This window comes from Lipotes vexillifer, unplaced genomic scaffold (assembly GCF_000442215.2).
Source record: "Lipotes vexillifer unplaced genomic scaffold, Lipotes_vexillifer_v1.1 scaffold1219, whole genome shotgun sequence".
NCBI classification, from domain to species: Eukaryota; Metazoa; Chordata; class Mammalia; order Artiodactyla; family Lipotidae; genus Lipotes; species Lipotes vexillifer.
Window position 1 is genome coordinate 772955 of NW_006781590.1, and position 14743 is coordinate 787697.

At 38.6% G+C, this 14743-nt stretch overlaps 1 pseudogene; it reads right to left on the reverse strand.

Annotated features, from left to right (window-relative positions):
- Positions 1-13358: 13358 nt before the first annotated feature.
- LOC103088183 (ubiquitin-conjugating enzyme E2 N pseudogene) lies at positions 13359-13819 on the reverse strand (annotated as a pseudogene).
- Between the last annotated feature and the right edge of the window lie 924 nt (positions 13820-14743).

A 14743-nucleotide genomic window follows, 5' to 3' on the forward strand; every position in this document is an offset into this window, starting at 1 on the left:
TAGGCAAAAGGTAATTTCTTGATATTTACTAATCAAATGCTTCATGAGAACTTGTTATACTAATGCTCCCAATCTAGGGCTGTTTTTCAGCTGGGATGTGTAAAAGGGGGGCTACTTTGCTGGAGTCATGACTCTGGTGTCTGCCGGGTCCAGGTATATATTTTATGATACTTTAAGTCCTTTTAAAATTAGAACTTGAAAACAAACTGAAAAGGTAGCCAAAATCAAAGCGTTATTAGGAAACTGTATATGGATTTGTTGAACCATTAACACATATCCATCTTAGAAAGGTGCTTGGTTTCACTGAACAGTCTGTGTAGCTTCAAGTTTTAATCTCTTCCTACCTTGATTCACGTTGTCCCCCCCCCCCAACATACACACACACACACGCACGCACGCACACACACTTAGGCCTCTTACAGTTTTTGTAAGCTGACTCTAGGGGCTACTGGACCCATTCTGTGAGTGCTTAAAGTTCTGTTGTTGTGGTACTCTTATTAAGAAAGGTTCTTGGTTACTAGTGGGGGTATTCGTTATTCATCCATGTATTATTAATTCTTCACTCAACACACATTTATTGAATGCTTATTAATGGCAGGACATTGTGTGGTGCAAAATACAAAATATAGAATACTAATTCCTTGAGGCCCAGGAATATGTCTCCCTCATTTAATAGATGATTATGTTATTACATGATAACTGACATGATGGAAATGTGCATAGTCTAGTACAAGAGCACAGAAAAGGCCGGGCAAGAACTCCTGCAAGTTCTGATGACTGAGCTGAGCTTTAAAGGATAAGTAGGAGTGATCCAGGCACAGGTGCAACAGAAGCATTTCTGACAGAAGTTAGAGCATGACTCATGTCATGGGGAAGTGAAAACAGGCCAGCACAGCCTGGAAAGAAGGGCATATTGGGGCTGAGGTTGGAGTCTGGAATGGGACAGCGGCTCTGACGTGTGCGAGGTGTGTAAGCTTGGACAAATGATTTAGCTTCTCTGTGTCTCGGTTTCCTCATCTGTAAAAACTGAGATAATTACGGAACCTGCCTAATAGGGTTTCTGTGAGAATTATGTGAGTTAATATATGTAAAGTGCATAGAATAAGCCTTGGCAATAGTGAGCATCATGTAGGTTTTCTGCTGCTAGATTATAAAATGAAAAGCAAGTAGAGCATATGATACATGAGGCAGAGGTAAAGCTATTGTGTCTCATGGTAGTAAGCTTGGACTATATGTTGTATAGCTAAAGAGGAGACTTTAAAAGGCTTTAAGCAGTGGGGTGACATGACCAGATTTATTTTTTCCATCACTGTGGAGACTGCAGAGAATGGGAAAGTCTAGAGACAGAATTTATTTAGGGAGTTACAAAACTTGGGAGATGTGATCTTGGAATAAACTAAGATGTAGTGGTGGTAGCTGTGGAGAGGAAGGGACAGATAAACGTAAATGAGTCTGATTAAGCCACTGAGTGGACTTAGTGGTGAGGTGAAGTGGGGGAAGGGTAAGAGTGAAAAGTGACTCCTAGGTGTCCAATTCTGGTGATTTGGTGGCTGTTGGTACTAGCAACTGACAGAGCTGATAGCAGAGGAGCAGGTTCAGAGGGAAAGGGGCTGGGTTCTGATTTTCACCTGTAGGGCTCATGGTGCCTGTGGAACATGCAGAGGGAAAAGTCCAATGTCGGAGTCCAGCTCCAACGAGTCCAGGGAAACCTGAGGGATGGACGGCGTCGGCGAAGGAAATAAGACCTGACACCCTTTGTAGATGTCAGCACATCAAGCTCAAATTTATTTTTCAGAGCAGGTATTTATATGTAGGCAGGTTTCATCATCATGTACAAAATCAAAAAATCTCAACATATTCTTACCTCAAAATATTTTTATCAGTTTTCTGAAAATGTCCCCAGTTTCTAGGTATACTAACAAGATAATTCCCCAAGTTCTCATTAGTTGCAGGTTATTTTCTAGTAGTTAAGCCAAGCTATTATGTAATAGCTATTTATAGCTATTTATTACAAAAGTGCAATCTTCGTGTTCTTTCTGCATGGGCAAGTTTTTTGAATAGTGCCTTAAAAATATTTACAATATATCCTACAGTTCCTGTGTACCTGACTCCACTAGTAGCACTTACAATACCTCCTACGCTCCTGTTTATCATCCGGCAATTGTTGCCAGAGTATTAACCTTTCTTTATAGCGGACCCATATGAAACCAAAATCATCAACAACCCCTTTATAGGGCCACAGTTGTTCAGTTGGGGGTGTTTTCCATAGGAACATCCCTATATTTCCAGATTGTGTATTGCGTTCCCAGTTTCCTGGGGCCGAAATAGGTACTTTCCATTTTGTAATAATAATAGTAGTAGTAGTATTATTACTACTAGTAATAATAGTAGTAGTATATAGTAGTTTTTCTCATTTTCCTAACCCTGGGCACAAATCCCCCTTGTGCTGTTTCCATATATAAGCTTAACACAGCCAAACAAATCAATAGAGATGTAGTCCACCATCCTGGCACAGTGCTGCTTTGCAGTCCTGCCTTTGATTGCATCATGACTTTGTCACGGCGCAGGGACTCCAAGATGGCTTCCAACAGTCCAACAAACATTTGATGTGTGATACTTGGGGGAAAGATCAGGACAGCTATAATTTTAAAAACCATCAATGTGGTGAGGTTGAAATCATGAGAAGTAATGAAATCACTCATAGATGGAGGACAGTCTGGAGTGACACCTGTAGTTACAAGAAAGAAATTGTTAGGATAGAGACAACAAAAGGAGATAGAAGAGCTCCTAGGAGAGCTGGGAAAGAGAACATGCTCATCTTTGCCTCCAGGTATGATTTCCCCACTTAAGAATGCCAGGCTTAGATTCTAACAAGTATTCCTCTGAGGCTGCACTTTGCATATGCTAACCCAAACCATGAGTCTAAAGTTGCCTGTTTTTTCACCCAGGCTGCATGGCCACAGTGAAAATAAGTTAACTGGTCACATGTTTCTCCCTGGTTAGGTGGACCAAGCTTGTTCTCCTGTCCATTGGTCACACAATCATTGTGTCTTTGGGGCCATTGAGTAATGCTAGTTGATTTTCTAAGCATACTGTTATGAGTCTGTACAGTTGGGGCATTAAGTATATCATTTGGGCAGTTATTCCTAAATTAAAGAGATCATTAAAGATCACAAGTTAAAGAGATATTTGGGCAACTATTCCCAAAGAAACCCAAAATAAATCATCTCTTTCTGTGATATTTTATTTTTTTCTTCAGTTTTCTCCAGAGTATTGGAAAGATCTGAACTTTATAGCCACGTCTTTGCAACAAAACAAATCTGCTAATAATTGCCTATGACTAGCTGATAAAAAATCTTTAAGCTTTTCCTGCCTTCATTGTGAATTTCTCTTACACAATGAAAGAATTGTAAAGGTACACAAAATTGAGGCAATTAGTTATGTATATACTGGATGTGTCACATGTAAGTGGTGATGGAAATTATCATAAGAATATTTACTTTGTTATTTTAAAGTAATTTGCAAGCTAGAGGTCCCTGGAAGTCCTTTAAACTTGTGTTACCCTTGTTTGTTTCTACCAGTCGCTGTATTGTGAATGTCATACAGATAGGCATCCCCTAAAAACTTTGGAAAATTTTAACTTGATAACATATGATGAAAAGCAAAGAAAAATATACTGTTTTAGTAATGGATTAGAAAAGTGTTTAGAGAAGCACCCGTATGTATTTCCCAGATTTCAGATTAGAGTTTGATATCAAATGAGGATCAAGAGAATGATCAGAAATGACTCATATGATTGTATATTTGTTGCCAAGAGAATAATGACATGGCTAAGAGTCCCAACATGTAGGCAATTTTATAATAAATAAATAATAAAGTACAACTCTAGATTTAGGGAAACACTGAAAAGATATAAAATCAAGTAAGTGATGTCAGATTCGACATATTAAGACAGTTGGAAATGAAGATCAAAGTCCTGGAAGGAATAGGCGATGTGAACAGATCGCAGGGGATTCTGTAGAACAAGGAGGGAGGGAGGACGCTGGGCATGTAATCAGCAAGGTCAGGGAGAAATGAAGAAAAGAACATTTATGCCCTAATTAGCCAGCAATTTGTTATAAAACAGCCTTGCCACCTGGAGAGCCGAATTTTAGAATTTATTGGCACAAGCCATCAAATGAGCCAAATTAGAGCAGGCTGTCATCCAGGTCTCCAGCACGCGCTACAGTGAACGATTAGCAACAGCTACCCGCATCAGGAAGGCTGGGAGAGGAGAAGGTGTGCTTCGTAAGAGAAGGGATAACACAATAAAAGAAGATCCACACACGTTCGTGAGACTTCCCTACTGCAGTCAGTCTTTTAAAAGTCAGATAATGCATCTGGCCTTTGACACACTGTATGATATCTCAAACTGAGTATTTTGCTACCGAATGAAACTAAATAGGACAAGAAAGAACTGCTCATCTCTTCGTTGCATCATCGTTTATGCTAAACTTTTCCATTAAAGGGTAATGTTTCTCTTTAACCTTGGACTGCATGTGGCTCATTGTTCTTTCTCATACTGAATATCCAGTGTGTTCCTGGAACTCATCACTTTTACCTTTACCACAGTCCCTATTCATTCCTCCGTCTCTGGCCTCCCTCAAGATGCATGAGTATCCTACCTGTAGTGCTACTGCCAGAGTTCTCTCTTCTGTTTGACTCTGGTAACCTCCTCCTCCCTTTCATCTTGTTTTCTAGGTGCGGAGCCTTTACAGCTTTACACTGTGCTGTAAAGTGGTATTATCTCCCTCTGTACTGACACTTGACCGGAATAATCTGACCCATCTTATCCCAAGCCCAGTTGGATGTTCTGGTCAATATTGTGGCTTCCTATGACCCTCTTGTGTCGAGGGTCAGCCCACATGTCAGTCTTTACACCACTTGTCTATTTTGTTCTTCATCCTGGGTGGACAGAGGTTTGGAACATAAATTCTCCTCTCCAAGCCTTTCTGCTCAGAGAGACATTTTATATTCTCCAAATTAAAATGTACTATTATTCATTTCTCTTGTCGTGGAATGCTTTCCCTTCTGCTAGACAAAGCTGATCTGCTTTCCTTTGTCCTCTACTGAGCTCTATTCCTAGAATGCAAACACTGTCACTTTGTCATTTTAAAAGTCTCGGCATCACTAGAGTTCATGAAATAGTAAGTTCTAATTAGAAGTGTAGTGCTGATTCTCTAAGCACATGAGTACTCGGCATCTTTTACTCTGGGATTAATCAGTACAAATGGCATTGCCACTGTTTGAATTTTTTCATCTGATTCCAACTAAACTTAGTGACTCTCAGTTTGAATTCCAACAAAAATGCAATTACTTGAATTGCTTGGTTTTGGTATATCAGGAAAGCACTGCATTTGTCTGAAAGACAGAATATTTATTTGCCCTGTAAGTCTATCACTACAATTTCGAAATCAACCAATTAAACACTCCTTATTTTCTTCTGCAGCAACCATTCCTACTCAGGCAGACTGTACTACATTTCCTTGAATAGAGATCCAGTGCCCTCATTCCCTTGTGTAACTTTCCCGACTTTACTCGCTGCTGCCATTGAATGCAGAGTCTTTTGAAAACCCTTAGATACTAATTAATTTATGGCATATGTCATTAACCTTCCATTCTGCCTTGGTCTTTTTCTGTATAAGACAATAAGCCCTTGGGACATTTGAAATGCTTATATTTACTTGCTTGGTAAACCCTTGGTACCTATCATAACATCCAGTTTTGATGACAGTAATGGTGATGGATAAAGGACACTCTCACACCCCAGAGAAGTGATGAGCCAAGAATGTCTAGTTAGATTTTTTTTAGAAAGAAATAATAGACAGGAGAAAACCCTAAGAATAAGATTGAGTCCACTTTAAATTGAGATGGCAACCATCCCATAGTCCTAAAATAATGACTGCTTCTCATGTATATTGTACATGTCTTAATTGCCTCACATTTATTTAAAAACAAAGCCTAAGTGAAATAGGAGCTGACAGAAGCTTAGGCCTGATGTCTTTTCACTCAGATTAGAGACAGGGACTGGCAGATACAACAGCATGATTTCCATCGTCAGTCAGCTGACAGGGTGGTAGGCTAGATAGTAAACAGCATTTACAGTTCACTGCGATGAAGGCCATGCTACATATTTTTAAAGAGTGCTCTAGAGATGCATAGTACAGTTCACTACTCAGACCAAGGGATCAGGCAGGCCTTTGTGAACATCTCCGTATATTTCATATCTTGTACCTTACCTGGACTGTAGCCTACCTTGGCTGCCAGAAAACCTCCTTCCAAACTTAAATCCACCTTCTCCTTAACCAGGCTTCCTCTTTCCTTGGTCCACGAACATATTTACTCTTCCCTACTCACTACCCGCACCCCTGGTAGGATTAACTGCTTCCTTTTTGTTGCCATAATAGCTTTATAATCTGATCTAGGCTTAGATAGCAGTACACCTTACCCCTCCCCTCTTTTTAATAAAATCAGCACTGTACAGCCAAAGAGATCAGACAGAAAGACAAGTACCTTGAGGAGGCATTTACCAACTAACCCCCCACTTTTACCAACACTTTTTACCATCGTCCTATTGATATAAGTAGGAGGGGGCTCTGGCTTCATGATAACCTAAGGGTTACTTAGTATGGGAAAGAAGGCCAATAAGACACAGCTTCTGTAACAGTCTTTATGTGCTCAAACCAGATCCTCTGTCTAGGGCATCTCTAGCAGGCAGGAATGAATCAGAGATTCCGTTGTATGGAGTCATATGACAAGCAAACTCAAGCAACATAGACAGTTGAATTTCTGGGGGAAAACTGTGTTTTTTTAAAAAAAATATTTATTTATTTTTTGGCTGCATTGGGTCTTAGTTGTGGCGCCCGGGGTCTTCATCGCGGTGCACATGCTTCTCTCTAGCTGTGGCGCGCGGGCTCAGTAGTTGCAGCACATGGGCTTAGTTGCCCCGCAGCATGTGGGATCTTATTTCCCCAACTAGGGCTCAAACCAGTGTCCCCTGCATTGCAAGACGAATTCTTAACCACTGGACCACCAGGGAAGTACCGGAAAACTGTATTATGAATGCTGCTGAGTTCAAGTGCCAGTCTATTCAGGTGTTCAAGTGTCAGTCTTCTTGCTAGACTGGCCTTTGTGATGTTCAAATAAAGTAAGCATGAGGTATTCTCAAAATTAGAAGATTATTTTCTTAGAGGTATTGTGGGGGATGGGGTGTGAGATCACCTCAGAGAGTTGTATAGGGAGGTTGTTTAGGCAATAACAATGCCTTAGTCAACACTCAACCAAAATGTAAGTGTAAGAAATTACCATGATGACTTTGATTGTTCTTTCTTTTTTCTTACAAAAACAGTTACTTCAAGAAAAATTTTTTTGCTGTCCTTCCTTTCTAGCTCCCAAAGTACTTGTTTATTGTTTATTGGGTGCTGTAATTAAAAATATTAGAGTGTCCCTATTCAAACTCTGTTGTACAATTTTTGACAATTGAAATGTACTGTTCGTAGACCTGCCTATTTTCTCCACTGTGTCGATTCTTGGAGTTTTGCACAATACCTGGCAGTTTATTTATTTATTTTTTTGTGATACGCGGGCCTCTCACTGTTGTGGCCTCTCCCGTTGTGGACCACAGGCTCCGGACGCGCAGGCTCAGTGGCCATGGCTCACGGGCCCAGCCGCTCCGCGGCATGTGGGATCTTCCCGGACCGGGGCACGAACCCACGTCCCCTGCATCGGCAGGCGGACTCTCAACCACTGCACCACCAGGGAAGCCCTATTTTTTAAATAATGAGTAAGTTAACTCATTGTTGATTGAGCATATACAACTTAGATCTCTACTAAATAATACTGAATAATACTAGAATAGGTATATCTGGGTAATACGGCCAGGGCAACCTAGTATACCTGGATCATCTGTATAACTCAGGTGAAACTAGGACTCAGCCTGAATTATTTAAATAATTCCCCGAGTCCTCTGCAAAAGACTATAATGCAGAGGTAGAACAAAGCAAGGAGAATGGCATTCTTTCCTACAGCCAGCTTTTCAAACACTCCACTTCCTTGTTTCCATGGCATTGGAATCTCCTGGGTACATTGCCAGGAGATTCTCCCTTAGGAATTGAAAAGAAGAAAGAAGAGAAGAGAAGATACAGAAACCCATTGCGGTGTTTTCTGAAAACAGCTTGGCTCTCCTGCTGGTCATCGACGGCTGCCAGCCTGTAGAAACACCGCATCTGATGGAGCCCAGGCCGCCTCTACTCAGCATGCTGGAAATTTGTGATTAATTTTGTTTGACAGCAGCAAAAAGTGTGCCCTACCTTGGATGTCAGCTGATTATTTCCAGTATGGTTGCTGCTGCAAATTCCATTAATGATTTGTAATATCTATTCAACTTGAAGAGAGGAGAAAAGTGCTTTTCTGAAAAAAGAAGAGTAAATTGGACGCAGTCTTATGGAAAATCTTAATCTACATAGTGAACATGTGATGGCAGAGGAGTTGAGGAATAGATCAGCAATTTCAAAATTTTTTTATACAAAGGATTTGGTCTGTTTTGATAGTCTATCACCTAAGAATGTGTTGTGAAGAATTAAAATGTTTGATTAATGCACTTTCCTTTTCTTCCCAGAGTGCAAATATGACAAATTTAAATGTTCAATTTGATGTGTATTTATTAAGTGCCTACTATTAAGTGTTCAAGACCCTTAGTAAATATTTATTGAGTTGAATTGAGTATACTATTATAAATGCTTATGCCTAAGACCTAGTGCAACCCTTTGGAGAGCCTACTATCTAAGATGGTGATTCTCAACTGTGGTGCCATGAATCCCAGAAATTTAAAACAATTCTGATGCCTGGGTCTCACTCCCCAGAAACTGTACTTTAATGAGTCTTAGGTGAGGCTTGTGGCCTCAGTTTCTGTCATATGTCTCCTCGTATGCATAATGTGCCACTGCATTTGAGAAAGAACAACTGGTCTAAAAGAAGTGAAAAGGTAGATGGCCAAGTCCAAGTAGATGTTCAAAGGACAGTGTTTATTTGATAAGTATGAGAATTTGGAAGGAGGGGAAATTACATTCTATTGAGGCCATCAGGAAAAATTTCATGAAGGAGGTAATATTTCAATGGACTTGAAATGTGTAAAATTTTGACTGGCAGAGTTGGGTGTCCAGGAAGAGAGTCAAAGTCAAGGATGAGAAAGATGGGGCCAGCTCTGTGAACACTGAGTAGCTAATGCATATTTTGAGAAAAGTAGTATGGGGTTGATTGCTATTATGAAAATTACCATGGATTTGTAATTTTGGGCTAGCTAGTAAGAGCCCAAATACATTTATGAAATGGTGGGATATTTCAACAACTTTTTTTCCCCATGCTCTAAACATTACTCCTAAAACCACAAGGTTGAAAGTGCCTTATGTATGGTGCAGTAGGTATAGATTTAAAAATTACTTTAGACAACAGTGTAAATTAATTATACTTCAATTAAAAATGGTTGTAAAAATGCACCTTGCTATTCAAAGTGTGTGGTCCTCAGACCACCAGCATTCATATTATGTAGTTTGTTAGAAATATAGGATCTTGGGCCCCACCCCAGACCTAAGAATCAAAATCTGCATTTTAGAAAGATTTTTGTATATACACTAAAGTCTGAGAAATACTACTTTTGTATCTAAATTACTATTACAACTATAATCAACTGAGGATGGTAGAGAAGTAAGCACATGTTTCAATAAATTAAATTATACTTGACTGTGAATGAGAACAATATATAATACTGATAGGCAATAGTGTCTTTTTATCAGATTTTAAAAATATCTATCACACCTTATTTTCCCATATGATAATTTCCTTAAGCATGATTAATACATTTAAATTCATGTGACTTTCAGAGGTATTCCTCTTCAGTTCCAATCCTCATGTCCTGAATGAAGATCTTTTCACTTTAGACCTTGATAATATTGCGTTTGCTTTTCAAATGGATGTCCTCAAAATCACCTCTGAAACCCCATTATAATCCACTGTACTGTGCCACTGCCATCCTACTGCATGTGGGTTTGGTGGCATATGGCAGATGGGAAAGAAAGACAGGGGCCTGTGAAACTTCATCCATGGAAACCTGGATGCCAGAATAGACCTGATGTACATGGGGAGAGGGTCTAGCATAGATGCTTAAGCATTATTTACCTCTTTAATCTGAAGTTAACACATAACTGTAAATAGTGATTCAGAGAGGTTTTGCTAAATGGCACAATATTTTATGAATGGCTATTTTCCAACAGTGCCTCTGATTCAAGAAAAGGCTGTATATTCACAAATAATTATTAAGACATTCCTTTTCTCAAAATAGCACTGGATTTGGTGATCTGGTTAAATATCCTTAGGTTGATATTTGGCAACAAGAGCTATTTTGCTTTAGATATAGAAATCATCTGCTTTTCTCAAACTTTAGTGTGCAAAAGAATATCTGAGGATGTTGTTCAAAAAAGATATCCCAGGGCTTCCCTGGTGGGCGCAGTGGTTGAGAGTCCGCCTGCCGATGCAGGGGACACGGGTTCGTGCCCCGGTCCGGGAAGATCCCACATGCCGCGGAGTGGCTAGGCCCGTGAGCCATGGCCGCTGAGCCTGCGCGTCCGGAGCCTGTGCTCCACAACAGTGGAGAGGCCACAACAGTGAGAGGCCCGCGTATCGCAAAAAAAAAAAAAAAAAAAAAAAAAAAAAAAAAAAAAAAGATATCCCAAACCCTACTGAGATTCTGATTCAATAACTTGGAAATGGCTCAGGAATCTGCATTGAAACAAATATTCCAGGAGATTCTTTTATTGGTTCTAAGAATACTACATTTTGAAAAAAACATTGCTGTAGGCATTATATTCTTAGGAATTGATAACTTTCTTTCAGTATCAGTATCAGCTAAAACCTAATTGTCAGGCTGTTACCTAAGCTTAGTAAACTGTAGATTAATCCACTTAATCATGCAAGTTTTCTGAAGGAGATGATATTAGAAAATGATTTTTTAATTCACTGTAGAATTTCGTATTCTAAGCATTGAAATGTACAATCCATTATAGTTGATTATTTATCATGTTGCAGTTTTGTAGGAAATAGTTCAGTACATTTTTTGTAAGAAATTTATAATTAGTATCTGACTTTACTGGGCTAGAAATTTTTTGTTGTTGTTTTGTTTTATTTTTTTCTGTACCTACTTAACCATTGTAGATGGAAAGGAGGGAAGGAGAAGAAAGAAAAAAGAAAATAAGAAAATAGGAACGGATGTTCCTATCCGTTTTGAGGTCATTCAGTGGGCTGAGAAATATTAGATAACAGTTGTCCTGTTGAAAATCTGCTGCATGGGTCAATGTCAGGTTTTATCTTAGAAAGTGGGGAGTTTGTATCATTTCTACTCCTTAATTTATCAGTGACTTTTTACAACTGTTACTAGTCAATGACTTTATTGCATTCCCATGTAAAATGGAGCTAAGAGCTTTTGTAATACAGAAGATACAAGAGATAAAAAACTCAGGTTGTCAAATTTGAAATACCTTTTTGACAGTAAGGGAGAACAATGTACTTGATTTACGTTACTTAAGACACGAAGAAACCTTTTATTTGAGATATAATATGATCAAAATATGATTAAATTACCTTCATGTTCCATATCACTTTATCTCTTTTTTATGTTGAAAATGTAATTTTAATAGATAATGCTTCATCTTACATAGGAGCACAATAAAATACACCACATTCTGAAGAAACTCCAGAAGTTACGAGAATAAGAGTAGGGAAAACTCAGATGGGCTACAATATCCATTACCTTAAACTGCAAGAGACAAAGGTTCCAACCCACAGGTTAACATTTACATACTTATGACTGACTGCATTTATGTCTTAAAAACAACAAGAATCAGGAATTAGATATGGAAGGGTAGGAAAGAACAGTTTCGTGGGGGAGGAACTCTGTTAATGCAGAAAAAAGAGCTGATTATCAAATTAAAGAATAAGAGGAACTCCCATAGCTAATATTGGAGGGATGACAGTAAGAATCATTATCTGAGGATATGATGCCTTCTAAGGGAGAAACCTTTCTGATGATACTTATGCAAGCTGGCTGCTTGAGATTTGCTCAGCAGGTCTGTAAGAAAGACTCATAAATGCCTCAGCAAACCCCAAGTGATTATCAGATTGGTGTTTCCTAATAATACACACTGGTGGTCACACATGAAGTTTTGAGACAAGAACTAAGAGCAAGGTCATAACGCAAATGCTAGACACAAATGTGGCACATGTGAAAGTCCCACACAAAGCCAGTCACAAGTGTGGCTGTGCTGTGACTTTATGATCGTCTAACTAATCAGACAATACAAACACATTTATTTCAAATTTCTAGGAGGTAAAAAATGTCACATACTGATGCTTTAGGCATGCTCAGGGCCAGCTTGTAAATACTCCATTCAGTGATATATCTTAACACAAATTTACATCAGTGAAAAGAAACTGGCAAAATCTATCTCTCACCATTCAATTTGTCAGACGGTGAAGACCAAAATAGAATGTTCCATCAGTTTTAATTTTTAAATACGATTGTCACATTGGGAAAAATGAAATAAACACAGTAAAATAAACTGTACAGAGGCAAAGTAGAATAACAAAAAATATTTTACTAAAATATAAGTTTTACAGAAGTTTCCAGACAAGCCATACAAAGTGGTCACAAGCTTTTAATTGAAGGGAGGATTCTACACTTGACAGCAAAGTCACAATGTTATTAGTGAGGGCTGTGATGTTTGTGTAATGTTCCCATTTTGATTCAAACAATCAAGCTTGTCCCTCTACAGTGTCTAAATAAAGTTAGACTTGGCTAGAGAGCATATTCTAAAGAACTGGTTAGCTGCTTTTAACCAATGCAATTAGATCACCATAAAAATGGGGTAAGGAGCCCATAAAATTAAAACTACCCCCCCACCACTAAAAAAAATAATAATGAAATAAAGAAAAACACCCACACCCCTGCAGCTAACCCTGACAACTACCTTCATTCATAGTGCTTTATACTTAAACCATGATGAGGGAAATGAATAAAAGCAGAGAAGGACCACTGCTTTTAAACATTTCGCAACAATCCAGATGATATTTCTAGCCTCTACTCATGCTTTACAGCAGTGAATCAGGACAAGACATAGATTTGCTACTGTGCATTTAATCACCAAAGGACTGAAGATGTCTGAGATTTTATTCTGTAATGTTTCTAAGACTGTGTCCATTAAATGCAAACAAAAAAGGAAGAAGCCTTGGCAGAACAGGAGACGTGATGTACACTTGATGATTGGATAGATTTAAATATTATTCGTGGCATATAGCCTAGTCCATGCTCTAGCTGTTTCTATGGCTTGGGCTTCGTTGGTCTTCCACTGCTCCGCTACATCATTTGCTGATGGGTCATCTGGGTTGGGAGCACTTAACAAAGCCTGGATCGATAGCAGGACTGCGTTGGATCTGCAGTGCTGGGGACCACTTATCCTTCAAAATATCTAAACATATTCTTCCCAACTTGTCTACATTAGGATGATAAATTTTGGCCGTGAAACATACTTTAGGGGCTGCCATTGGGTATTCTTCTGGAAGGAATAGTCCAAGTTTAAAAGTCCCTCCCTCAAAGGGGGAATACCTGAGGGCCAGCAATGACCACATGAAAATAACGGGCGTTGCTCTCATCTGGTTTTGCTTTAATGCCGGGAACTGGTTCTGCCAGCAAACGCTGGGTTTCCTTGATAATCCTGCGGGGCAGCCCGGCCATCTTGTCAGATCCCGAGTTCGGCCTCTGGTCTGGTCTCCGGCCCACTTTCTCTCTTGTTCCTAATTTTATTCTGCATCAAACAACAACAACAAGTGTCTGTAACATTTTAAGACTTTGTTATATTCAAAGCCAGTTTATCTTCAATCAGTCATGCAGGGTTTTGTCAAGGCAGGGTGTCAAATCTCATTCTCTGAATGTCTTTAAAAAGAAAATACATTTCAGGAATACTCACAAACTCTTGGATTAGCAAACTCAAACAAATATAGAACATAATATTTAAAGCTGATGAATATAAAGCATCCCTCATATATTGCTGGTGCTTTCTTGAAAACAAAAAAAGTCATAGTTGTAGTAAAAAAAAAGTTGTATTAAAAGTCATAAAATCTTAATGCTCCTTCAGCTAGTAATTCCCTCTCTAGGATTGTCTAAGAAAATAATCATAAACTTGAACAACCATTTCTGTAAATGGATGATCATTGCATCATTCTTTATCAATAGCAAAGTAAGCTTGACTGTTGAACCGTAGAAACAAGGGTAAACATATTTTGGTGTATCAATATGAGAGAAAAGTGCAGCCGTTTAAATTAATAATTTTCAAGAATATTTAATAGGAAGATTCTCATCATATAATCAAGCTTCGCTCATATAATTTTAAGAGAAAAACAATATAATAAAGTTAATTCTGAAAACTATAGAAACATACATGTAAAAAATTGAATGGAAACACATCAAAATGTAATAACGGCCATATCTATAATATTGAATTGTAGGTGATTTTAATTTTTTCTTGATAATTTTCTGTATAATTCAAAATCTTTTCAATGAGCTTATGTGACTTTTATAGTTAGGTAGCTTCAATAGTTAGGTAGCTTCAATAGCTTATGTGACTTTATATAGTTTAAAGAAATATAACAAAAAAATCTG